The sequence below is a fragment of the Acomys minous genome, assembly GCF_964271855.1.
Source record: "Acomys minous genome assembly, chromosome: 7".
NCBI lineage: Eukaryota > Metazoa > Chordata > Mammalia > Rodentia > Muridae > Acomys > Acomys minous.
The window spans coordinates 40,827,492-40,854,463 of record NC_140488.1 but is presented as its reverse complement, the minus strand read 5'-3'; the positions used below and the strand labels follow the sequence as shown (position 1 = coordinate 40,854,463).

At 38.8% G+C, this 26,972-nt stretch overlaps 1 protein-coding gene and 1 pseudogene across 4 annotated transcripts in view; one reads left to right on the top strand and one right to left on the bottom strand.

Annotated features, from left to right (window-relative positions):
- The window catches only part of RTL4 (retrotransposon Gag like 4), a 315,459-nt gene that overhangs the window by 57,957 nt on the left and 230,530 nt on the right, over window positions 1–26,972 (top strand). The window contains exon 1 of one of the 3 annotated variants that reach the window (XM_084789240.1): window positions 11,922–12,023. The exons of the other annotated variants lie outside the window; for them this stretch is intronic. The gene's annotated coding sequence lies outside the window, so the exon portion shown is untranslated. Of the gene's footprint in view, window positions 1–11,921; window positions 12,024–26,972 lie in introns of those variants that run through there. 3 annotated transcript variants of the gene reach the window in all.
- Window positions 2,907–5,296, bottom strand: LOC311601974 (small ribosomal subunit protein uS19-like; annotated as a pseudogene). Its single transcript has 2 exons — window positions 5,234–5,296; window positions 2,907–3,395 (listed from the first exon to the last, which is right to left on the bottom strand). The product of its transcript is annotated as a small ribosomal subunit protein uS19-like (transcript).

Sequence of the window (26,972 nt, the reverse complement as noted above, 5' to 3'; positions counted from 1 at the left end):
TCAAGTCTTATCTGTACTACCTGTAACCTCTTCCTCTGTGGCCTGGCAAGGCCGTCTTCCCAGGGCGAAGTGGTCTAAGTTCGGCGGCCAGAGTGCATGTCCAAAGTAGTCCCTACTCTCCACACATGGGATCCACAAGGAGACTGTAGTACTACATCTGAGCAGAGGTTCTAGGTCCACATCATACATAGTCGTTGGTTGATGTTTCAGTCTGTGTTGTTGTAGTGTAGTTATCCTGTATTATGCAGCTAATATCCACTTATGAGTGAGTACATACCATGTGTGTCTTTTTGGGTCTGGGTTACCTCACTCAGGATGATCTTTTCCAGTTCCATCCATTTGCCTGCAAATTTCAAGTTTTCCTTGTTTTTAATAGCTGTATAGTATCCCATTGTGTAAATGTACCACAGTTTCTTTATCCATTCTTTGGTTGAGAGACATCTAGGTTGTTTCCAGATTCTGGCTATTATGAATAAAGCTGCTATGAACATAGTTAAGCAAATGTCCTTGTTGTATGGTGAAACATCTTTTGGGTATATTCCCAAGAGTGGTATGGTTGGGTCCTGAGGTAGAGTTATTCCCAATTTCCTGAGAATGCACCAGATTGATTTCCAAAGTGATTATACAAGTTTGCACTCCCACCAGCAATGGAGGAGTGTTCCACTTTCTCCACATCCTCGCTAGCATGTGCTGTCACATGAGTTTTTAATCTTAGGCATTCGGATAGGTGTAAGATGGAATCTCAGGGTTATTTTGAGTTGCATTTCCCTGATGACTAAGGAGGTTGAGCATTTCTTTAAGTGTTTCTCAGTTGTTTGACATTCCTCTGTTGAGAATTCTCTGTTTAGTTCTGTACCCCATTTCTTAGTTGTATTATTTGGTTTGGTGGTGTTCAATTTCTGAGTTCTGTGTATATTTTGCATATTAGCCCTTTGTTAGATGTAGGGCTGGTGAAGATCTTTTCCCAGTCTGTAGGAGAAGAGGGATTTAATAGAGACATTCCATTTGGAATGTTCCATGCTCTCTCTCTCTCTCTCTCTCTCTCTCTCTCTCGCTCTCTCTCTCTCTCTCTCCCTCCCTCCCTCCCTCCCTCTCTCCCTCCCTCCCTTTTCTCTGTAGTGTCTAGCTAGGGTCTCCATATTTGTTTCCATCCAAGAGGAAGCTTCTCTGATGATAGCTAAGCAAGGCGCACTGGTATGGTATATGAACATAGTAGAATATCACTAGGAATTATTTTATCACTGTGATTTTCCCTTTTAAAGCAGAATTAGTTGTTTCTCCCTAGGTCCCTGGGGTATCTAATCTTATGTTCTTGTTCACCCAAGCACTGTTTTGTATGGGCTCTACCTCATGGTGTAGGCCTTCGGTTAAATCAGTTATTTTAGTTGGTTATTTCCATTATCTTTGTGCCATCTTCGCCCTAGTGTATCTCGCATACAATATACTATTGTAGGTAAAGGGTTTGTGGCTAGCTTTGTGTTTACATTTCTCCTCTGATAGCACGTGGAGTACCTTCCTGTATCAAAGACCCTAGGACCTAGCAGTGAAGGTGCTATGTAGGCAGTGGCTCAACATCTCCATGTTCAATGTGCTGCATGGGTGTTGGCTTCAGCATTGGGCCTTGCTGCCAGTTCCATAATATCATTGTATAGCTCAAATTGCTCCAGTTTTGGACAATCAATGTTGTTTTAGTTTGGCTATATAATCCTTTGACAAGCTATCATTTATATTTAAACTTTATTTTTGGGTAATAAAGGATACTCCAGGCCTGCATTGTGCTTTCTTTGCCTTATACTCACATTATTCTCCAACTGAATTTAATTCCTTTCCTTGGAAAATGGCATTAGAACTGAAAATACGGACTCTAGGTGGACTGACTTCTGTGATGTGGCTACCATATCTAGTTCTTATTAGCAGACAGAAATAGAAAATCCATGTGCTTTTGAGGTACTATAGTAAAATGCCTCAGATGAGCAATTTGAAAACAATGGAAATTTACTGCATACAATTCTGGAGTCTAAGAAATTCAAGACTTCAATATTACAGATTCAGTGCCTACTGAGGGTTTAATTACTGCTGTATACGCTATTAACATGGAAATGACAAACATGCTCCCAAAAGCTTCTCTTATAATGGTAATGATCAAACTCTCAAAGGACTTTCTCTCATGATCCATTCATCTCTCAAAGGTCCCACCTTTTAATACTACACTGGCGATTATGTTTCAACATATGCAAATGCAAAAAATGTGTACCAAATCTCAGAGGCAGGAACAGCATAGTACATACCAGCTATCCAAGAGCTTGGGAGGCCAAGGTAAAAAGATCAAGCGTTTGAAGCCAGCCTGTGTTGAATACTGATATTCAACACAATATCTGTTGTGTTGTCTCAAACCTGTCTCAAACAATACATTAAAAATTGTTCATACAGAAAAACTCAGTTCCGTGCAGTTGGACAGAAATATGTCTATATGATATGCAATAGTTATAGCATAGTCTTTTGTCTTGATAGCAAATTCCTTCTCTGTAACTATAACTCATGCCAGAATTTTGAATGTCATTCCATTAAGTTAAGAGATCGGTTTACAGAGAAATGACAATGATATTGAATCTTCTATCTCATAAACACAGTATATTTTATTTCATTATTCAATTTCTGTCAGTAATGGTTTATAGGTTTCAGTGCTCAGCTCTTGAATGAGTTTTGCCAGATTTATTCATAAGTATATCATTTTTGGTACTTTTGTAAGTATTTCTAGTTTTATTTATTTATAGAGCTTCATGGCTAATCTATATGAATGGAAATAGTCTGTCTTCTTTCTTTCTTTCTTTCTTTCTTTCTTTCTTTCTTTCTTTCTTTCTTTCTTTCTTTCTTTCTTTCTTTCTTTTTCTTCCTTTCTTTTTTGACTATACAAGAGTCTTTATTGGCCTCAGCTGCTTGAGGGGGATGAAGCGGGAGGAGTGGGTGGTACCTATACCAGGGAGGCCTGCTTCACAGGCTTGTAGGTGATGGAGAACTTGCCCAGGTAGCGGCCGATCATCTCTGGTTTGATCTCCACCTGGTTGAAGGTCTTGCCGTTGTACACTCCCACCATGCTGCCCACCATCTCGGGCAGGATGAGCATGTCCCTCAGGTGGGTCTTCACCACCCACCTCTGGCTTCTCCATGGGTGGAGCCTCCTTCTTGGCTTTTATCAGGTGCTTGAGAAGCTAGTGTTGCTTGCGCCGCAGGCCACGGTTCAGGCGCCGCCTCTGGGAGGCGCTGTACAGCTGCGTCAGCTGCTCATAGGATGTGTCCAGGTCCAAGATGTGGTAGATGAACTTATGGAAGGTTCCACGCCGCGGTAAGTAAGCAGAGGATCTGCTTCTTCTGCTCCACTTTAGCCATCTCGACTGCTACTCGGAAAAGCCAAATAGTTTTCATGTTGATATTTATCTTTATTATTTTCCGAGACTACATGTTTGTTTTGGTTGCTTATTTTGTAAATTGCATTGATTTATGTACATACTTGTGCATGTTAGTCATAAAATAGTTTAACATCTTTCTTTCTGATCTAGATAACGTTATTACCCTTCCTTTCCTAACTTGTATCTGCTAAAGTCTGTAGGTTTGAATGAAAATGTTGAGAATTCTCTTGTTTTTGATCCCAGGGGAATATAATCTAATAATTAATTATTAGTTATAAAGAAGTTTTAGATTAATATTGTTACAAAATTGAAGAGTTGAGGAAGTGCTTCTTCATTTGGAATGTAGCAAGGCTATTAGTAACAAATCTTGGCTTTTTGTATTTTTTACGTTTATTATGAGTATTATATAATTTCCTTTATAAAATGTTTTCTTGTACAGTATCACTGTGATTATCAGTTTTAAGTGTCATCTTAGAAAAATCGGGAATCACGTAGGATTCAGGCTTTTGGACGTGTGTGTGTGTGTGTGTGTGTGTGTGTGTGTGTGTGTAAAAGGGAGGGCACACATACATACAGACCTGCCCGCTGTGGATGCCACCCTTCCTTGGATCAGATTCTAGACAGTGTAAATATAAAAGGGGATGAGATGCAGCATGTACTCAGCACTCTCTGCTTTCTGACCACGGCTGTGATATGACCAACTGCTTCAAGCTCCTACTACCTTGACTTCCCCAACACAATGAGCAAGAATGAATGCAATCTCTTATAAATTGTTTTTGTTCACAGTATTTTATCACAAGAATAAGAGAAAGAGACCAGTAGCCATCACAATTTGTGTTTTATCAGTATCAACAACGTATATCATTTAAAAATTCAGTTTTCTTCACCATATTCATGTCTGTTTTGTTTGAAGAGTGGTTTCTTACAACATTATACAGATGTGTTATTATTGTGTTTAAACTGAGGGTATATGACTTTGAATTGAACTGTTTAAACCATAAGTGTGAAAGCAGCCTCTGGTATTCTGTACTTGTACTACAATCTTGTGATCTGTATTTGCCAACACCAAGCATGGAAGCTGAAAGAAGCTGTGTGAAGTAAAGTAGGCAAATTAAGATTGCAAATTGGGCTATAGTACAAGTATGTAGAACCCTCAAAGAGAACAAATCAAATGGAAATTCTAAGGCAAGACAAGGTAGCCTTTATCACTGGACTGCCTGCAGGGCTCACTCTTGTACTTGGAGGATAAAGGGTAAAGAGGAGGGAGGGCAAATGACATTGTACAATAGGTTTCTAACTCTAATGTGTTTATCAGGATTAACTCAAATTTAAAGTTCGTTCAAGTTCATCTTCAAAGAAGAAATTATAGACTCCTCACAAATAACACTAACCATGGAAGCAATATAGCCCTTCTTTCCTAATTGGTGGAAGAATTAAAAACTTTGGGTTTGTGAATCTAAGATTTCTCATTAGTATGGGTACCTTCTTCTACAATACTTTTTTTTTTAACCACTGATGTAGTATACCAAGTGAAGGCAAAGGTTAGGGTCTAGGTCAGTGCCTGCATTGGTTATGCCCAGAGCACTTTCCAATTAGACTAAACAGTAACCCTGTATTAGGATAATGTGTTGTCCTTGTTCTAATTGGTTCATATATATATATATATATATATATATATATATATATATATATATGAGAGAGAGAGAGAGAGACAGAGAGAAAGAGACAGAGAGACAGAGACAGATACAGAGAGACAGAAAGAATGTATGTATTTGGCATGTAAATTATGTATCATATTTATTCAATTTATAGCTTATGAAGCTTACCAAGTAGTCTAGGCCCCAATGGTCTTTCTGTTTATGCCTCTGCAGTTCTGTGATTTCAAGCATGTGCCACCATATCTGGCTTTTTTTACATGACTTCTGGGGATCCAGTTCAGGTCCTTATACTTAGGTAGAAAGCAATATACTGAGCTAGCACTCTTTACTACAGCCATTTTTTTTCTTTTATTTAATAGAAAGAATCTTCTAGGTACAAATTAGGATTGGCCTTTCTTATTCTTACTTTTTTTGTCTTGAGTTTCGGTCTCTGTAGTTCAGGGTAGTTTGAAACTCACTATATGACCCTGGCTTGCAATGTGTAATTCTCTGCCTTTATACAACCCCCTCTCAAGTTCTGGGGTTATAGGAATTATTAATTGTTTTCTGAATTTTACATATTTGTTTTATACATTGGGAATTTCATACTATACTGTTGGTAGGGGTAGCATTGTCATTCCAGATGGAAAATTTCATTTAAACTTATATGCATTTTGTGTAATAAGATCCCTTTTGACTTCTTCAGACATCCTTACTATTATTTTACCCTCCTTGCTTTTTCTGTATTTATATCCATTCTCTTTCCCTCATTAAATCCCTTCTATTTTTTCCACTTTGCCCTTTAGATCATTTGTACTGTATTATTCCCCTCTCTATTCCCCCTCTTCCTACATGATTTCCTTTTACATTAATAATTTCTTCAATTACTCCAGGTTATGTACTCACATCTAAAGATTTGGATTTAGGAGTCTCAGATGAGAGAGAACATGTGACATTTGTCTTTCTGTGTCTGGGTTATCTCACTCAATATGATATTTTCTAGTTAAATCAATCTGCCTCAAGTTTCATGATCTCATTTTTCTTTACAGCTGAATAGTATTCCATAGTGTACCACATTTATCTTACCAATGTTTCAGGTGAAAGTTATATGGGTTGTTTCCATTTTCTAGCTATTGTGACTAGAGCAGCAATGAAAATAACTGAGCAAGCATCTGTGGAGTAGGATGCTGAGTCCTTTGGGCATAGGTCTAGGAGTTGTATAGATGTCTATAAACTGAAGAATGGATAAAGAAAGTATAAAAATTAATGGGATTAGAAATATTTTCTACATCACTGTAAGCTGTAAAAGTTCCATTTAAACTACTACAACTAGATTTCTGTTGAAAAAATTAAATGAAGTAATCAAGAAAATTGAAGTTCCATCTTACACCTATCAGAATGGCTAAGATACAAAACTCAAGTGACAGCACATGCTGGCAAGGATGTGGAGAAAGGAAAACACTCCTCCATTGCTGGTGGGAATGCAAACTTGGACAACTACTTCTACTATCTGGCTCTTTCTCAGAAAATTGGGAAGACCCAGCTATTCTACTCCTGGGCATATACAGAGAGATGCTCCACCATACAACAAGGACATTTGCTCAACCATGTTCATAGGAGGATTATTTGTAATAGCTAGATACAGGAAACAACCTAGATGTCCCTCAGTGGAAGAATGGATAAAGAAATTATGGTACATTTACACAATGGAAATGTACCGCAGCTACTCACCTATCAAAAACAAGGAAATCTTGAAATCTGCAGGCAAATGTATGTAACTAGAAAAGATCATCCTGAGTGAGGTAACCCAGACCCAGAAAGACACACACAGAGTATATACTCACTTATAAGTGGATATTAGCCCAACATAGATGCCATCTGAGAAACTCCACCTAGGGGGGTATCGGCACAGATACTGGGACTAAAATCTGGACTCCGGGTGGACCACTGAAAGTTGTAGGGAAGAGTGGGGGCATGGAAAGTCTGGGAGGGAACAGGAGCTCCACAGGTAGGCCTGCGGATCTGGACGCGGTGGGGGGAGGGGGGGCTGCATAATCTCATGCACCAGTCAAGGACAATGCATGCAGAGAACCAAGACCCCCTGTTCAGGTGTAACTGATGGAATGCTTATTCTCCACATGGGGCAGGGGGGGACTGCTGCTGAATCTCTGATATGCACTCTGGTGCCCATGATTTGGTCACTGCCCCTAAGCAAGAAGGCCTACTAGGGACACAGAGGAAGGGGATGCAGGCTATCACGATGAGACTTAAAAAGCTGTCACCAGACAGTTGGGATGGGAGCCCACCCCCCCCCCATTAGAGGTCTTGGGGAGGAGAATAGGCAGAAGAGGGAGGGATGGTGGGAATAAGAGATAAGAGGGAGGGGATAACAATCAGGATGTAATGTGAATAAATTTTAATGAATAAAATATACATTTTTATATATGTATATATAAAATCATGCAGTCACTACAGAGATCAGAGTGGATGTTACTTGAAAAGCTGAAAATACATCTACCGCAATATTTAGCTATGCTGTTGTTGGGAAAATACCCAAAGGACTATCCATCTTACAGAGACACTTGCTCATCTGTGTTCATTGCTACTGTAATTCATAATTTCCAGAATTTGGAAACAATCTAGATGTTCATCAACTGATGAATGTATAATGAAAAAGTGGTTCATTTACACAAAGGAATATTATTCACTTGAAGAAATGAGATTATAAAATTTGCAAGCAAATGAGTGAAGCTAGAAACAATCATAGATGAGGTAAGACCTAGAAAACATTTCAAGTTTCTATTATGTGTGGATGTTAGAGTTTATGCTTTACATATGTGTGTCATTTAGAGGTTAGGTAGCTAGTAATGGAGGAGGGAGTATAAAAGATCTTCCAATGAAGGAGAACTATAGTATAGTATTATAAGGAGATAAAGCAGACATTAGAATTTAGGGGGCTAAAGGAAACAGGGTATAGGAAGGACAGGGCATATAGGGAATATAGGGAAGGAAAACTAACACTAAAGGTCTTTTGAAAAGCAATCTGAAAATCAGATATTGCAGAAATCTACACACACACACACACACACACACACACACACACACACACACACACAGAGAGAGAGAGAGAGAGAGAGAGAGAGAGAGAGAGAGAGAGAGAGAGAGAAGCAGACAGACAGACAGAGAGAATTTAAATGGAGTTGCCTTGTAATGGTGGAGACAATAATCCAACTAAAAATCATATGCTACCAATTAAAACCCTCAGTACCAGGAATAAATTATGTCTTTTTTTTCATCACTGGTTTTGTTAATCCTCAGATATTTCAGGATATAGCACCTGCTGTCATTGGATTAAAGCTGATAGTTTTGGTGTGATATGATACCCATTCTTAACTTAATTGTAGCTTCTCTTGTTTCCTGAAACAACCTCAACTAAAATACTTGTTCAGCCAGGAGTCAGTGTGCCTATAGTTATTCTTTATTGCAGAATAGACAGGTTCATTTCATATCACTACTTGTTAAACCCAGTGGTTACCACTGAAATAACTTGTTTAACTAGATTGCTAGCCTTCGTGCCCTGGCCTTTTGATTCAATGGATCTGAAGTGAGCGTCCCAGGAGACGGATGTATAATAGATTTAGGATTCATGTTTCTACTTTTTTGGCAAGCACACTTTGAGAGCCACTGAGTAACAGGAACAAAATTATGCTGCCTGTTTAATATTAAGATCAATGAAAAAGTATACTCACATCTGATTATACGTTGAAATTACCTCAGAAGCTTAAATGGTATACCAGGGTCTAGGACTTGCTGTAGATGAGCTATATTAGAGTCACTGGGATTTCAGCTGTGGGATGTGTGTCTTTTAATATTCTTGGGTGATTCTAAAGGGAATGCAATGTTTCATTCCGCTTTGATGTTACCATCTGGGATCTGGACCAAGATCCCACTTGTACCTATACCTCTTCTCCCTCATGTTGGTGAATAATGAAGTAAGATGGTGAAAACCTCTTCCTTTTAAAAAAAGAAATATTTATTTATTCACTTCACATCCCCATTGTAGCCCTCTCCCTTCTCTCCTCCCAGTTTCACCCGTATCTTCCCTTTCTTATTCCTTAAAAGAAGAGTTGCCCCCTACACACCCGCCACAGATCATGAAGATTCATCAGGACTGGGTTAGTCCTTTTTCCTTGTGGCCTGGCAAAGCAGTCCTGCCAGAGGGAAGTGATAGAAAAGCTGGAAACAGATTCCATATCAGAGATAGCTCCTGTTTCCTTTACTAGTGGACCTATATGAACCCTGAACTGTCCATCAGCTACATATGTGTAGGGGCCTAGATCCAGTTCATGCAAGGTCCTTGGTTGGTGCTTCAGACTCAACAGGAACCCCTGGACACTGGGCTCTGTAGCAGCTTTATTTGTAACAACCAGAAACTGGAAAGAATCTAGATGTCCTTAGACCAAAGAATGGATAAACTGTGGTACATTTACACAATAGAATACTACTCAGCTATTATGAACAGGATATAATAAAATGATAGAAAAATTGATGGATCATCCTGAGTGAGGTAACCGAGACTCAGGAAGACACACATATTATGTACTCAATCATAAGGGATTTTTAGCCATGTAGTATAGGATAAACAGATCCAAAGAGGATAAGTAACAAGGAGGACCCAAGTGAGGATGCTTAAATCTCACCCAGAAGAGGAAATAGAATAAACAGTGGTTGAAGACAGTGAACAAGGTAGGAGATAGAGCATAGAGAGAAATAAAGGATGGAGATTATTTGTGCTTTTTACTTCCACCAATGGACAACTTTCCATGTTCTGCCAGGTTGCATGTGGTCATTCTGACCATTTAACCCTGGCTATGATCTGCATTCAAGGTTTCTGAAGCAAGATGAAAGCATATGCGCTTGTCAGTATAGTCTTCATGTCATTCTCTGTGTCTATGGTAGCACAAGCCCATTTTTTTTTCTGTAGCTGAAAGTCATTCCTTGTTAGAGTTATTGACCTAAAAGTTTTTTGTACAGGAGTACTTTTTAATAGGACATTTATAACAGATAATGGTCTTCTAGATAGCATCATACTTAATTGGACTGTGCCAAATGAACAAGTCGAGAATCTCAGTATATAAAGGATCAGAATGTTATTTTTCAAGATTTGCAAACAATTCTGATCCCACCTCCCTTCCCTGTAGCTTGAAAACCACTCTACTGGGAGAATTTTCTCTGCTTGTTTTGCCTGTATAATTCTAGAATTTGGACTTTTACTTGACTCCTGCCTTCTGACTAAATCAAAATTATAGTTTTATTTGCCAGTGTTGGGAATTTCTGCCCTTCAGAAACACATACCATAGAGTTACCAATACTTATGGGACAGAACCCTGGCCATTGTAGTTCAGGATACTGGCCATAATGTAACCTTCTTACTGCTGCCAGATGAATAGATAAGATCTACCACTGAATCTTGGAAAATGTGGGTGATAAATAAGTACCTGGCTGATGAAAATAGAGTTAATTTTTGTATGTCTTTGCCTATTTTATTATTATTGTTGTTGTTGTTATGTTTTTGAGACAGGGATCCTCTGTGTAGCCTTGACTGTCCTGGACTCACGTTATAGTCCAGACTGTCCTCAAACTCACAGCAATCCACCTGCCTCTGCCTCCCGAGTGCTGGGATTAAAGGCATGTGCCACCACATCCGGCTAGGTCTTTGCTTCTTTAAGAAAATCCTTTTTTATATCCTTCAGAAGATGTTGGAGCAGTGGGAGAAGTCCGTATTTTCTCTGCATTTTCCTCTTACTCTCACTATGGTATTTGCTACATTCTGTAGCCATTTATTGAATTATTTATCTCTTTCCTGTACCACATAGACATATATTTGTAGAGGAATGTTAATTCAGAGCATGGCTGTTCTGGCAAGATATCACATCTAAAAACATTTTAGGTCTATGTGATCTAGCTGGCAAGAGATCACATCCAAGGATCTTCTAGGTCTGTGTCATCCCCCTGGAATACAAACATCCAGGAGACAGAGGCAAACAGATCTGAGTTCAAGGCCAGCCTGGTATAGGGCAAGTATCAGATAAAGAAAAGATTAGATCCAGGTGTTGTGATACATGCCTTTAATCTCAAAGGAAGGTAAAGTTAGTTTGTAGAAGGAAGCACCCATGCTTGAAAATGCTGTCTAATTGAGTGGGAGAAATCCTGATAAACCATAGAAGATTTGGCAGATGCCTAACTTTCAGGAGAAGAGAGAGGAAAGGGAAGCTACTTAAGAAGCAGTTTTTGAGAGAGAGAGAGAGAGAGAGAGAGAGAGAGAGAGAGAGAGAGAGAGAGAGAGAGAGAGAGAAGGCAGTTTTTACTAGGACAGTAACAGAGGTGGGTTGCAGAGAGAGAGAATTCAGGTAAAGACAGAATGAGCCAGAGGATTAGGGCAGATTGTTGAGTTAGTTTAAAAAATTTATATATTAATTCATTCATATTGCATGTCAATTGTTATTCCATCCCTTGTATCCTCCCATTCCTCCCTCCCTCCCACTTTTACCTTATTCCCTTCCCCTATGGCTGTGACTGAGGGGGACATCCTCCCCCTGTGTATGCTCATAGGATATCAAGTCTCTTCTTGGTAGCCTGCTATCCTTCCCCTGAGTGCCACCAGACCTCCCCATCCAGGGGACATGGTCAAATATGGGGCACCAGAGTTTGTGTGATAGTCAGACCCCACTCTCCACTCAACTGTGGAGAATGTCCTGTCCTTTGGCTAGATCTGGGTATGAGGTCAATGTTTACTGCAAGTATTGTCCTTGGTTGGTGCCATAGTTTGTGGAAATCCCCTGGGCTCAGATCTGCACTTCATAATGTTCTTCTTATAGGTTTCTAGGACACTCTGGATCCTTCTATTTCCCCATTCTCCACTACTTCTCTCACCTAGAGTCCCAAAAGGATGTCCTCCTGCCTCTGTCCCACTTTCCTGGTAAGTGAAGAGTTTCATGGGATATGTCCCTTGGGCTAGTGTCTAGTTATGAGTATATACCATTTGAGTCTTTCTGCTTCTGGGTTAACTCACTCATTATGATCATTTCTAGCTCAATCTATTTGTCCACAAATTTGGGGAATTCCTTGTTTTTAATAGCTGAGTAGTATTCCATAATGTAAATGTACCACAATTTAGTTTCTTTATCCTTTCTTCTACTGAGGGACACTTAGGCTGTTTCCATGTTCTGGCTATTATGAATAAGGCTGCTATAAACATGGTTGAGCAAATGTCATTGTTGTGTGCTGGTGCATCTTCTGGGTATTCCAAGGAGTGGAATAGCTGGGTCTTGAGGAAGCCCTATTCCCAGTTTTCTGAGATAGCACCAGATAGATTTCCAAAGTGGCGGTGCTAATTTACATTCCCACCAGCAATGAAGGAGTGTTCCTCCTCACATCCTTGTCAGCATGTGGTGTCGCTTGAATTTTTGATCTTAGCCATTCTGATGGGTGTAAGATGGAATCTCAGAGTCATTTTGATTTTCATTTCTCTGATGACTAAAGACGTTGAGCATTTCTTTAAGTGTTTCTCAGCCATTGGATATTCCTCTGTTGAGAATTCTCTGTTTAGTTCTGAGCCCCATTTCTCAATTGGGTTATTTGGTTTAGTGGTGTTTAATTTCTTGAGTTCTTTATATATTTTGGATATTAGACCTTTGTCTGAAGTAGGGTTGGTGAAGATCATTTCCCAGTGTGTAGGCTGTTGCTTTGTTCTGTTGACAATGTCTCCTGCTTTACAGAAGCTTCTCAGCCTCATGAGGTCCCGTTTATTAATTGTTGACCTTAAGGCCTGGGCTGTTGGTGTTCTGTTCAGGAAGTTGTCTCCTGTGCCAATGTGTTCCAGGCTTTTCCCCAGTTTTTCTTCTAGCCGATTTAGTGTCTCTGGCTTTATGTTGAACAGTTTGAAGCCAACCAGAGCAATTGTGGGCTGAGAGAGAAGATAGTTTAAGGAATTCAGCTGGGAGAAGAGTTTGGGCCAGAACAGCTGAGTTGAACAAGCCAGCCCAGAGAAAAAGTAAGGGTAAGCTTATTAAGCAGTAAGTCTCAGAGGCTAAAACATTCTAGGACTAGGTTATATTGTGTGGAAGCTAGAAGCTTGCAGGACTAGGCCTAGGTTAGCAGAGAGAGATAGTAATCATCGGAGACAACAATTGAGACATGAGAATAAGTTACTTTTATGTATGGCACTCAATGTGGTTGGTAAGAAAACCCAAATGTGATTGAAGAAGAAGAAAGCCCACAAATACTGCAGAAGTAGAGGACATCTGACAGAAAGCCACAGAGAAGAAATTCACCTGTAATAATCTTCAGAGGAAGATTCAGTTCTTCAGGTTTGGTCCAGAGAGACTTGGGAGACATTGGAGCAAAGGGAGCACCTAGCCCAGAGCAACGAATGACACAGGAGTCTCTCAAACAGTGCATCACAGTGAGCCACCTCAAAAGACAATTTTTCATCATATAAATAGACTTTTCCTGCATTAAAAATGGGAAACTCCATTTCACGTCCCTGGAGAACAAGCGTAGGAGTTGAGGATATAGAAGCATTGTTTGAAAAAGCCACTGCAGTACTCATTGCAACTGTCACCAATGGAGTAGACCCCTCTCTTTTGTCATTTGAAATATTTATATTTTTCCTCTCAAAAATGGTTGAAAAATAGCCTTACAACTAGAAAAATTGGATATCATATTACAAAAGCAGTAAGTCTCAGAGGCTAAAAACATTCTAGGCCTAGGTTAGATTGTACAAAGGCTAGAAATTTTCAGGACTAGCCCTAGGTTAGCAGACAGAGATAGTAATCCTTTGAGATGACAATTGAAACAGGCAAATAAAAGGTACTTTAACATATATTGTTCTTTCGGTCATATTCACTAACCACAGGGCCTGGCCATTCTCTTCTACCACCATGTATCAAAGAGATTGTTTTGTTATAAAATGGCTATAAGAAAGAGAGGAACAATTTTTAATACATCTCAAGAAGCCCTGATTCTTCTCATTCATTTTCTGCTTGATGGAACATGTTTGTCTCTGGGAACTTGCTTGTATAGTGTTATAGGCTTGGGATTCCTTAGCTCCTATTAGCATGCTCAAACAAGGAAGAATAGAGATTTTATTCTGTCCCCAGAATGGGCAGACTGAAAATGACAGAGTGTAAATCCTGGTACTTGGGTCTTCTAGCTTTAGCAATGCTAATAGGATGAACTATAGTCAAGCAAATTTGGTCAATAGCCAGCCAGGGAAAAGATTGATATTTGTTGTCATGTATTGCAGGGGTGGGGCAGGGCAGCAACTCAAATTCTGTCATTATTGAGGCATTTTGTAGTTGGAAATTGAAAATATTCTCACAAAATGCCACATAAGGCCAGGACTGATGATTTTGACCTATAGGTTAGAAATTTTTTTAAAAGTAAAACCTTCATCTAAAGCTACATTCCCTTGGTTTACTTAGAGCAGAATGAGACAGTGAGAGAAGAATCTCTGTGCACTATTAACACATATTACAGAAGCTCACCTCATTATACCCCTTGCTATAAGTCAAGTTACTCAGTTTCTCTGAGTCTTGATTTGCTATTATACAAAATGAGAGTAATTCTATCTAGCCTTGTTGGCATGCATTTTATGTGCTTATATATAATATATAATAATTCTCAATTTATGATAGTTTAAGAAATCAAACTTATGCCATAAGTAGACACTAAATCTTACCCTATTGTGTTTTTCACTAGGTACCTTCGGTGAGGACTGGGTGCCTCTGAGAGTACCTCTAAGGCAAATAGGGAATGAGGGAATGCTGTCTCTTAGCTCTCAAGTATCTTCTGGAACGGTCTGCAGAGGAAGGCATAGCTGTGTCAGCATTTAAGGCACTCATTCATTCCATTATTTCTCTTGGAAATAAAAAAAAAACCCTTACCTGATTCTGATTGTTACTTATCATATATATATATTCCTTTACTTAATAGAAATTACCAAGGAATTACAGGGCAGATGAGCAAAGGCTTTTCCATTTACCTTTGGCAGGATATTTTAGAGAACTAAATAGCATCTTCATAGATGTTTTATAAAGAGGAGCAAGAGTAAGGACAAAATCCCAATGTTTCATTTTACCCTCAATTCCTTAGCAAAGAAGATAGTAGAACAGGGTTTTGGTGAGTGAGGTTACCAGTTCTGTCAGTTCGAGGTGATCACTAGGTGAAGGCAAAGCAGGAGAGCATCAGAGTGAAAGTAGGTATATTTGGTTGACTGGTGCAGCAAGTTCACAAATACCAGGTTTTACTGCTAGTGAATGAGGAGTGGATTGCCCACCTTACAGGTATTATCTTGGTTAAGCTCTTGAGGTCACTGTGACAGCAGCCTCCTTATGGGGTCATTCCGGCTCTGGAAGAAATATCAAATTCATAATGAAATGCCACACTGAAAATACTTTTTTCCTGTTTTTTTTCATCATGCGTTTCTTTTCTCAGATTTAATCTTAGATTTTTGCCACCAATGCACCACCAGATTTCTTAGTATAAACAATTGGCTGTTTCAGAGATGAATTTCTTACATATGTCATTTCCTCTCTGGATAAAGATATGGTGGGTGACATGTTCTCCAAAGTTCAAGACTTTAATTATTCATTTTCCTAAATTGCGTTTGTTTTTGAGTATCTATAAACATGAGCATGGGGCTATTTCTAAGTTTCCTGCCTTCTGAGAAGTGGTCAAGGCACTAAGTAGGATGTCACATCCTGCTTGTTGTTAATTACACCCAGAGGCATGGAACACATTTGGCAAATTCAGTAAATAAGCAAATAAGATTCAAAATGGATGAAGAAAATCTATGCATTTAGCCATCAGGTGGCCATAATGGGAACAAGCTAAGGCTGTACCTGTGCTGACCAAATGAAATGGCCATGATAGAGTTGATCTGTTCATTTTCATGGCTTTAGTGATCTATTGTTCACTTCTCAAGACACTGCTGAGTAAAGAAACAGCTAGCAGAGACCAGACCATGTTACCACAAGGCACATATGATGCTAGGCTTGTTATCAGTTTCACACTTTTCTAATGTAACATTACTAATGTTCCCAGCCATTTTATACACATTTAATTTCATCATGGGATGAGCAGAAGGCAAGAGTCTTGCCTGAAATCAAAGTGTAGAGAGCCCTTTATCTACCTTGACCCAAACAGTCCTCTAATCTTAAATTCCCTGCTTCTTCCTTGCCATAAATCACATTGTCCATCACAGAATGATTAAATAGTCTTGAGTGTTTATTTCCATCAGATTCTATATTTGCCACAAACAAAAATATGCCTTGACTTTTTCTCAAATCTTTGTTGCCTATATTCAGCAGGTATGTGTATAGTAAATTATTAACCTCAGCGGCATTCAATTGAGTTGTGATATAGTTACAGTAGAGGAGAAAAATAGTGAGGGAGATTAGACCTCTGGTCTGGATGGACATTAGGGTGATCATCCAACTTTACTTGAGACAGAGAGAATTCATGGGCAAGAAGGTTTTCAGCACTAAAACCAAGAAATAGCCATCTAAGTATGGCAAAGTGTTCACCCATCACAACCAAACTCCCCTGTGTGCAAAATACGGAGCCCAAAGAGCACAAATTTTGCTAAAATCCTGACTCTGACATATACCAACTATGTAATCTAGAAGATGTCATTTTTTTCTCTCTAGATCACAGACTTCTTATATGGAAATCTTACATGGAAAATAGTGATGTCAATAATACCTATTTCCTAAAATAGTATTAAAGGAAATAAGCCACATAGGAAAAATAGAAAGCAAAAATGATACAAATGTAAGGTTTCATTTTATTTGTTGATGGCTTCAAAGATGACAGCATGCCATTAATTAATGTTATGGATCTTATCTATTTTGAAAATAATCCAAGTTTCAACAAGCCTCAAATGATTTGAAAAGTCAAGTCAATTAACAGAATTATGGAATCCACAATCTTTGGGGAGTTAGACTGCTTGTCAGCTTCCCCCACCCCATCTCTCTCTCTCTCTCTCTCTCTCTCTCTCTCTCTCTCTCTCTCTCTCTCCCCCTCCCTCCCTCCCTCCCTCCCTCCTTCTCTCCCTCCCTCAGATAAATAGAACATTGACAATTATACTGTTACTTATTTTTTCTCTCTTACAAAATCACCTATGAGAAAGTATTTTTTTTATTATCTTTTGATAATTACTTGTGACCAGACTTTACATAAGTAGCAACTACATACTACTACATACTGACATAGTGTTCTTTACTTAATCAAAACACTTATATGATGATTTTTGAGGGAATTGCCTATTTTTAAACTGTATTCTTTGGAACGTTGTAATTAAGAAAAAGAAGAATTTAATTTCTGTAAGACTTGCTCGTTTGCTTATTTGTTTACTTAACTTCTATTTCTTTAGGGTTCACCGAATCACTATTAGCATACTTGGCACAGACAATACAAGCAATGAGCAACATGAGCCAGGCTCCTAACTTTATGAGCTTCCATTCTAGTGGGAGGAAGTATATATTAAACACACATATAACCTTGACAATTGCATTGAATAATGCTATGAAAGACATAGGTGGAGAACTTTGATTTAAAAAACCAGTAGTTAGCAGGGCACAGTGGCACATGCCTGCAATCCCAGCACTCCAGGAGGCAGAGGCAGGCAGATCTCTGTGAGTACGAGGCCAGCCTGGTTTACAAAGCCATAGCCAAGGCTACACAGAGAAACCCTGTCTCAAAAAATACCATAAAAATAACAGTAGTTATTTTGTATTTGGACTGGAATATTTAACAAACATACGCTTCAACACCTCATAGTCTCATCGGCATTTATAATAGAATGGCATGCATGTTTAATATAGTTATTTTTTCTTCCTTTTCCAAGAATTACCAGGGAGATACTCAATTTAGGAGCTCTTTGCTCATCGTTTTCTGTTCCTTGTTTATTCATTAAAGGCAGTAGGCACCATGATAGGAGCTAGGACATAGTGAAGCAAACAAAGCCAGTGAACTACCAACCTTCATGGGCTTTATATTTTACTAGGGGCAGGAGAGAAATATGATACATGGTAAACATGCTAAAGTAAAAGTGAAGATGACTAAGAAAGGCAAAGAAACCTAAGTTACAGATAAAGTTAGATGGTGAAGAGAAAGAGGCTATGGCTGAAAACAGGTTAAGATGGGAGGAAAACTATCCCCTTAATGAGATGTGTGCTCATACCTTTGTTGGCTAATTATATGTTAACCTGACACAAGCTAGAGTAATCTAAGAGAAAGAAACCTCAATTGATAAAATGCCTCCATAACATCCAGCTATAAGATATTTTCTTAAATAGTGATTGATGGGTGGTGCTGTCTTTGGGCTGGTGTTCTTCAGTTCTGTTAAGAAAGCAGGCTGAGCAAGCCATGAGGAACAAGCCAGTAAGCAGCATCCCTCCATGGCCTCTGCATCAGCTCCTGCGTACAGGTATCTGCCCTGCTTGAGTTCCTGTCATGATGAAGATATGGATGTGAATTGTTGCAAAGTATTTGCATAGATTTATCAACCCTTAAGGCCTATCTATGATTGCTTTGGGGAACATGGAAATCAATTAAATGACCTTGTCTTAAATAGTCAACCATGCCTTTTGCCTTAATAGAAGTACGTGGAGAAATGAGACATTGTCATATGCTAGGTTATTTCTGCAGTTACCCATTTTTTCTGGACTCTGAAAAGCTCTCTTTCGTTTCATCAGTCTTCTAAATGCTGACTTTTGGACTTACATAAGGTAATTGCAGGGCAAGTTTAGGCAGGGAAGGGAACAATGCACATTCTCTAAAATTTAGCTGAGTGTTTGAGATGTAGCTCCATGATAGAGCACTTGATTAGTATGGAGAAGGCTCCTGAATTCAATCTTCATTACTGAAAAAAAAACATGGATGAAATTTTACCAGATGTGATAGTGTAGGTAGGAGGCTAAGGCTCGAGAGTCTGCATACCCCCTGCTCTACATAATGAGATCTTGTCTGGAAAGAAATTAGACTAACTGGTGCATATAAACATGTATATAAATTTGGCTCCCATGTTTAATTCTTCCAAAAGGAAGAATACAGTTCTCAATCAAGTTCAGACATACAAGTCAACAGTGACTGTTGATAATGAGTGATCTTACAGACCACAGATTGTAGCTACTTTCTCTAGAAGCTTCTCTTTTCCATCTTACATTTTAAGTTCCTTAGCAAATACTCAATGGAAAACAGCTCAAGGCTGAGCCAAAAGCAATTATAAAGCACTTAGAGAGTTGTAGTCACCCAAATGATAATTATTTGCAGGTGCTTGTTTTCCTTGCTTTTCTACTGCTCTCCCAGTCCCGCCTCACAACCTAGCTGTTGAGTTTATTCTGGCTCTTCACCAAAGTTTGCCTTTATCAGTCATGTGTTGTATGGAGAAATATCAGTAATGAAACCACTTGTGCCATTTCTTCAGCACTGGGGTTAGCTGGATGTCTGATGATTTCTTGTCATTGTCATGTGCCATTTTACTCTTTTCTTTATTTAGTCACTAGAAAAACAAAGGTTTAATGTATTCAGTATGCCCTATATCTTCACATGGAAGCAAAATGAGTTTAACTGAATTCTGTACTTTTAACATTTTGTCCCCACCCCCACCCTCCTCCCTAGCATGACAATGGTGTGTGCTTCATTACTCCATTCAAAGTAAAGATTGATAAATCGAGTTATGTTAGAGCAATCCTGACCCCAAATGTGATGCTCGGATCACAAAATATGCATGCTGTCAGTCATGCATATGTACAAGCATCATGTTACAGGGAAGCAATAGAGGAGAAAGCATTTTTTGTAGGTCATCCCAGTTGGGTGTTGAGAAAATCCTATGAAATAAGAGCCATTTGAGAGGGGCATTGTTCATTCCTCTCAGGTCTCCCAAAGACATGACATGGGAAATGATAAGATGAAGGTATTTTTCAAAGACATTTTCTTCTTTGCTCAAAATAAGAATGATGTCTTCAGAGTGGATAGGTGAAGAACAAAGAAAATTAAATATGCCATTTTGTCCCTCAAAGCTTTTCAGCATAAAGTACTGTGGTCTTGGGACTTTCAATGGTATCAATTAAGGCTTCAGGTTTCTATGTTTTTTTGTCAGCCATTCTACTGTTGGGCAACTTGAAAGGTATTGAAAGATCATGTCATCCTTTAGCTCAAACTTTCACTGTTTGATAGTCAACACAGATTCAAAATGTTCTGTGCAATGCATTTGGGAAAACATTTGTTTTGCATTTTATTTCAGTAGAATCTGAGTTTGCAGTAAAGACCTGTGACTTTCCTGCCTCAGCTTCCCAAGTACAAAGATTTATGCCACTATGACCATTAGATCTTAGGAAACACATTTTTGTATGTTGTGTGTATGCACACATGTGTATGCATGTATGTATGCTTTTATGTGGAAGCCAGCAGTTAAACATGCTTGTTGTTCTTCAAGAGCCACTTACCTTGGTTTCTGAGACAGGGTCTCTCATTGGACCTGGAACCCACAAACTATAGGCTACACAGCCACTGGATCCATGTGCCAAGAATCCATGTGTCTTTATCTCCTCATGTAGAAATGTGCGTCATCACTGCTTTAAAAAAAAAAAAAAAGGACTCCTGGCCTTAAACCTAGGTCCTCATGCTTGCATGCTGAACACCTTACTGACGGATCTATCTCCATAGTCTCAGAGTGTAAGAGATTATTAAAGGAAGATTTTATGACTGAGCATTTAAGGAGAAGTAACTATTAGAAAAGAACCTCCATATGGGTGGAAACTGTTCTGTTTCACAGGGCCACACTCCATTGTAGCTTTCTCCTGCATGATGTTGAACGAGGAAATTATTTATTCTACTGCTAAAAAATGGTGTCTTTTCTTACAGTTAAGGACCAGGGCTACTGATTGTGCTCTAAGCTAATGCAAGTAGGGGAGAAATCATGATGACTTTTGGAAGAAATGGATTCTGTCCCCTTATGTCCTTAAAACTTCTGATATCAGTTTTTCCAACAGATCTAAATTACTCCATCTCTGCTCTAGAGAAATAAGACAGTGATTTCATTTTCTTTTTCCTCAATAAACCATAATACTCAAATCTCTTTAAAACAATTTAAAACAGATTTTTCTGTTATAACAAAGCCTTATTATCTTTGATCTTTATTAAAGTTAGATGAACTCATTCACATCTCAAGGGTCCTTAAGGATCTTAAGCAAAACCATGCATAACATTGCTCTTGTTACCTGAAATCATTCCAGAGTACTTAATTTACAAACAGGCACAGCGATTTTTGTCTACTTTCAAAATGGCTAATTTATATTCAGCTTATACCATTTGTTATATATCAGAAGCCCCACCCATGGAAAAAGTCAAATAAATAAAGATTCTTGGCATTTTCTACCTTGTTGGTTGTTAAGAAAGAACAAGCAACCTGACATCAGAAATATGATTATTTTAAAGCAACACTTAAAGGTTGGCACAACACAGTGCACATTCATTTGAAGTCTCTACAAGTAGTTATGACTTTGCTATGGATAATGAGTCATCATATTCTTCATAGCGATATTAAAGCTACAAACAAGGTTCAATCAGTAAAGAAAGGAATGGTTATTCTCAGCAGATTTTCTCCTTTCCATGTAATTGTTATACCATGATTGTTTAAAAATGTCAGTTTATGTAACATAGACAGATCTGATAGCTTACAGTTTCCCAGTGATCAAGAAACATACCATTTCCCAATCAAGCCGAATAAATGAAAGTTGATTGTTGAGATATTTCTGTCATGGTTTTTATCTTCTGCTTTACTTACTATTTAATGCTTTTTTCTCTCTGAGATAATTTGCCCAAAAATATTTTGATTATGGCTGTAACAGGCTTTCTGCAAACTCATGTAAAAGCAGAGAAACACATACATTTTGCCATTCAAGTTGAAGTCTTTATTTTTCTATGGCTGAAATTAAACACCATGACCATGACAACTTTTAAAAGAAAGAGTTTATTTGGACTCATGGCCCTAGAGGGATTCTGTATGGTGAGCAAAGTCTGGTAGCAGGTAGCAAACTAGACAACAGAAGTGGTAAGCTGACAGCCCATATCTTGAACCTCATGCATGAGGCAGAAAAAGCCAACTGAAAATAGTGTGATGCGTTTAGTTCTCATAGCTTGCCTCGAGCCGCATACTTCCTCCAGCAAGTCTATATCTACTAAACCGTGCCATCAACTGGTGACCAAGTGTCCAAATGCCCAAACCTATTAGGCACATTTCTCATTCAAATGACTACCCAGCATTCATTTTCCTGAAAGTGAACCTCTTGGGCTAAGCACAATGACCATGCCTATAACCCAACACTTGACAGGCTGAGGCTGGAGACTGGCAAGTTTGCAGCCACCTGAGGTCCATTGCAAGTACAAAGGAAACAGTAAGCAAACAAAAAGAAAAAAATGGGTCTTAATTATTATACAATGATATAGCTACCTTACAATAGAGATATATTTAAGTCAAAAGTACATAGGTACTTTCAAGGTTTTCTTTTAATCTCACTTTAAATAATTATGATTTGTCGATGAGTTGATCTCTCTGAGTTTACACTGCTTGGAAAGTTATATTTTCTTCAAATAGTCTATCTGCTCTATCTTTTTTCTGTTCTTGTAGAATTACCATTATTATAAATTTGTGTGGTTTATATTACCCACTAGTCTCTTGGTCTTTATATTTTGTTCATTCTTTCTGTCTCTGTTATTCATTCTTTGAGAGTTTGATTTGCCTTCAGGTTTTATAATTTTCTTTTGCCCTCTCAGATCTGATGACTTATCATTTTAGTAATCGTGATTTTGATACCATAATTGTTAACTGATTCCTTTTATGACATCTATTTTTTATTGTTTAGGAATCACTGTCCTATAACCTTTCAGTTCTTTCAGCATATAAAATAGTTTTGCTGTCCTTCTTTGGGGACAGCTTCTACTGACTGCTTCTTTTAAAATGTATAAGTTATAATTTCATATTTACCTGCATGTATTGTACACTTATTTGAAAACTGTACATTTAAAATAATATTATGTAGTAATTCTGCAAATGGGGTGCCAGGAGGACTTTTTTATACTTGCATTTATTTTATTATCTATTGTTTATTTAGTGACTTGCATGGATTAATTCATAATCATTTTTTAAGTTCTTATTTTTTAATGAAACAAATCTGAAAGATGTGGTCAGGCTGATGTGAAGTTCCCAAGCATGGAAAATAGAACCAGAAGCAAAGAGCTCTAAGAGGAGAGGCTAATCCAAGGCCAGGCTGGGTTTCTCCTGCATGGTGCCAGGGCCTGGGTGGAGGCCACCAGGTGGGCATAGGAATAGCAGGTATAGGCTTTTTTTCCATCTCCCCCATGTTGTCTTAGAAGTCTGTGTCCACACTGTACTATACATTGCCTTCTCCCTTGAGGTCTAAGAAGGCTTCAGAGCTTGCTTTAGAGAGTTACTTCTCAGGGCTCCAGTGGACTCCAACTCTCTCCTGCCACTACTATACTTGGCACCTGCTGGTGAATCTTCTTCAAATGTTTCCAAAATGTTAGATGCCATTTTCCCTTTCCTCACAGATTGTTCTTGTGCTCCAGCAAAGCCTAACAAAATATTGGACCGAATACTTGGAGGCAATGCCTTGGAGCTCTTCCTGCTGTTGAGGTCCACATTCTTGAAGGTTGTGGTAGTGGTTAGAATGCCAAGGGGTAAGGCAGGCTGGTACAGGGAGAATGCCAAGAGGCCTAGGATAAAGCAGTGTAGACAGTTCTACACTCATGACCCACAGGGCTCCATGAGCCACTGCCTAGCCTTATTCTTTTTTCCAATTAATTAATTAATTAATTAATTAATTAAATCACTTGATAGCCCAATCCCAGCCCCTTCCCTCCTCTCCTCTCATTCCCCCTTACTTCCTCCCAGAGAAGGGAATGCTCCTAAGTGGTCACAACCCACCCTGGCATTTCAATTGATCAACACATAAAAAAAAAAAAAAAACCAAAACCAAAACCAAAACCAAACCAAACCAAAACAAAACAAAAAACAAGAAACAAACTTCTGTGCACCGAAAGACAGTTCACACAATAGCAGATTTTGCGGTACATCTATCTGGAAAATAATTTCAAATACATTAGGACTGTATCCACATAAACAAGAAAAGGGATGACAACTAACTTAGAAAGATTGAACATGGATAACCAAGCAAGTCTCACAATTGAAAATCTGAATGCTTATTAAACACGCACAGCTTCGGTGTTTAGTAGAGAAATAAAATTAATGCAATTCAATATCACTTTTCTTCTCCTATCATATTGGAAATGTCGAGTCTGAGTATTCCCAATGTTACTGTGCATGTGGGGAAAGTGACAGAAAATGCAAGCTGATGCAGAAATTTCAAGTGATTAATTTGCCCATGTGTACTGAAGACATTTGTCATATAATGTTGTCGCTGGGGCGTGCTTTTTCTACACTGGAAGATTCTCCTTCAGTTCTTCCTTTCACACTGGGAGGAGGCTATTGGTCACAGCTTATGGGACTGGGTAGAAAAGAAGATCAACTGAATGAAACACCCAAAAAGAATTTAGACTGTGTGTGTAAAGCTTTGTTTTAAAAATCCACCAGAAGCTTTAAGAGCAGCAAGTTTTATTAGATTGGGGGCAAATACATGGCCATCTGTTTCATCGGTTTCTGTTCTTTGCACCCCAGGATAGTCACTATAATGCATCATGCTAAATTTCTCTCTGAAAATATTTCAAAATACCTTTTATTCCTGAATGTAGGAGATGGGGCTGTTGCATGCACTTGATTCTTTTCTCCTTGTTATCTTTTGTTAAATAGACCCTTGAATAGAGTGATGATTTTTTTTTCTGAGGCAGAATCAATATTCTTATAACAGAAGGCATGGTGGGCTCAGTGGACCCTAAGTATACTTGTAGCTTTCATACTCTGTATGATTGTAATGTTTTCTTTAGGGTAGAACTTAAGACAGAAAAGCCCTAAGCCTCTGATCCTTGGGGAAATTTGTAACGTCCCTACTCCTCTCCAGACTTCTCAGCTTGACTGCTCTTACTCACTTCATTTGTCCCCTCCATCCTCAGTTGGGTCAACACTCTGGCTGCTCTACTATCGGTGGAGATTCATAGAAAGGTGCAGCATGTTTGCCTGACCAGCAGTTATCTTGAATATGTGCAATTAGTGCATGGTGCATGCCTCCGGCAACTAAGACACATCCACTGGCCTTTTCCTATTTAGGAATGGTATTGGGGATTGCTGTGTGCTCAAAAGGTACAGAAAAGCTCCAGTATGCGGACCTTCCTGTGCTACAGATGCAACAGAGAGTGCTTGACCATTCTGACTGGTATCTGATCTGTGTGTATGCTTTCTTACTTATTGGAAACATTGATCTTTCTCTCCCTGCCCCATTCTTCTTCTAAGATAGATTCTCAAGTAGACAACACGGACCTCAAACTTCCTATGCAGCTGAGAGTGACCTTGAACTTTAGATCCTCCTGACGTTACTTTCTGAGTACTAGGATTATAGAAATGCATACCATGAATTTCCAGATTATCAAAATATGTCTCTCTCTCTCTCTCTCTCTCTCTCTCTCTCTCTCTCTCTCTCTCTCTCTCTCTCTCTGTGTGTGTGTGTGTGTGTGTGTGTGTGTGTGAAGTATGAAGGAGACCATAAGAGAGGAGCATGGGTGGAGAGGGATGAGGGGAAGAGAGGTTAATGAAACACTTATGACATGAAGGCAAGAGAGGGGATATTGGGGAGGAGGAGGGACTAGCAACACAGGGTGAGGACAGATAGTGAGGCAGTATGAAGTGGAAAAATAACAACTACAGATAAACCATGTCTAAGTCTGAAAATGCTAAAGTGAAGATTATCACTATGTATGCTACCTAAAAACTAAAACAAGTAGAGAAAAAGAGACTTAAATGTAAGCGACTTCCCTACTTTTTTCTTTTATGAGACAAGGCATTGCTGTGTTGCACTATCTTGTCTTGAAGTCTTAAGCTCAAATTGTCCTCCTGTGTCAGCTTTCTGATTAGCTGGTAATACAAGCAGACCTCCATGTTCTAGGTGACTATTTTGTGGTGCATATAAAGGAGGTTGGTGAACTTGAAAATCTTGCAGGTGCATTATTTTGTCGCTCAAGTAGTGAACATCTCTCTCTATTTCCAAAGTAAAATCCTCTTCCTGATTTTGTATTCATTGGAATGGTAACATTTCTCCACAAGCATGAATTGCTTTGGGAAAATCACTCCTTTCCCTATTATTTTTTCTTCAAAATCCAAATAGACCTATGACAGTAAGCCCTTCAGTGAGAATGAGTTTAGTTACTCATGAGAGAGAGAGAAAGAGAGAGAGGAAGAGGGAGAGAGACAAAGAGAAAGAGAGAGACAGACAGACAGAGAGATAGAGAGACAGAGAAAGAGAAAGAGAGATGTGGAGAGTGAGCGAGAATAATGCCTGAAGAACAGAAAACACAAAGCTGTTCTGCCAGAGAAGGGATCACTGCAAGCATAAGTAACAGACAATCCCACCTTTAAAATGTTCTATGCCTATTGCACATCAGGAACTTGTGTAAACATATATATGTTAATTGTTTACAAGCACACACTGTGGTACCTGCTGTTTTCCAGGACTAGCCTGTTTTCTGTTTTGGAGAAAACTATGGTCCAGTGCTGCCTCTGTACTCCGATCACCACCGTTTCCACAGAGTGACTTAACCTGGTGATTGTCTAATACCCAGGAATGTAGATTTTTTTTCTTCAGCTATATGCATTTTCAAAAACAACATTGGTTCTAATTAAACCTAATTATATTTTCCACTTACGAGAGAGACATTTAGAAAAAATTTCAACAGT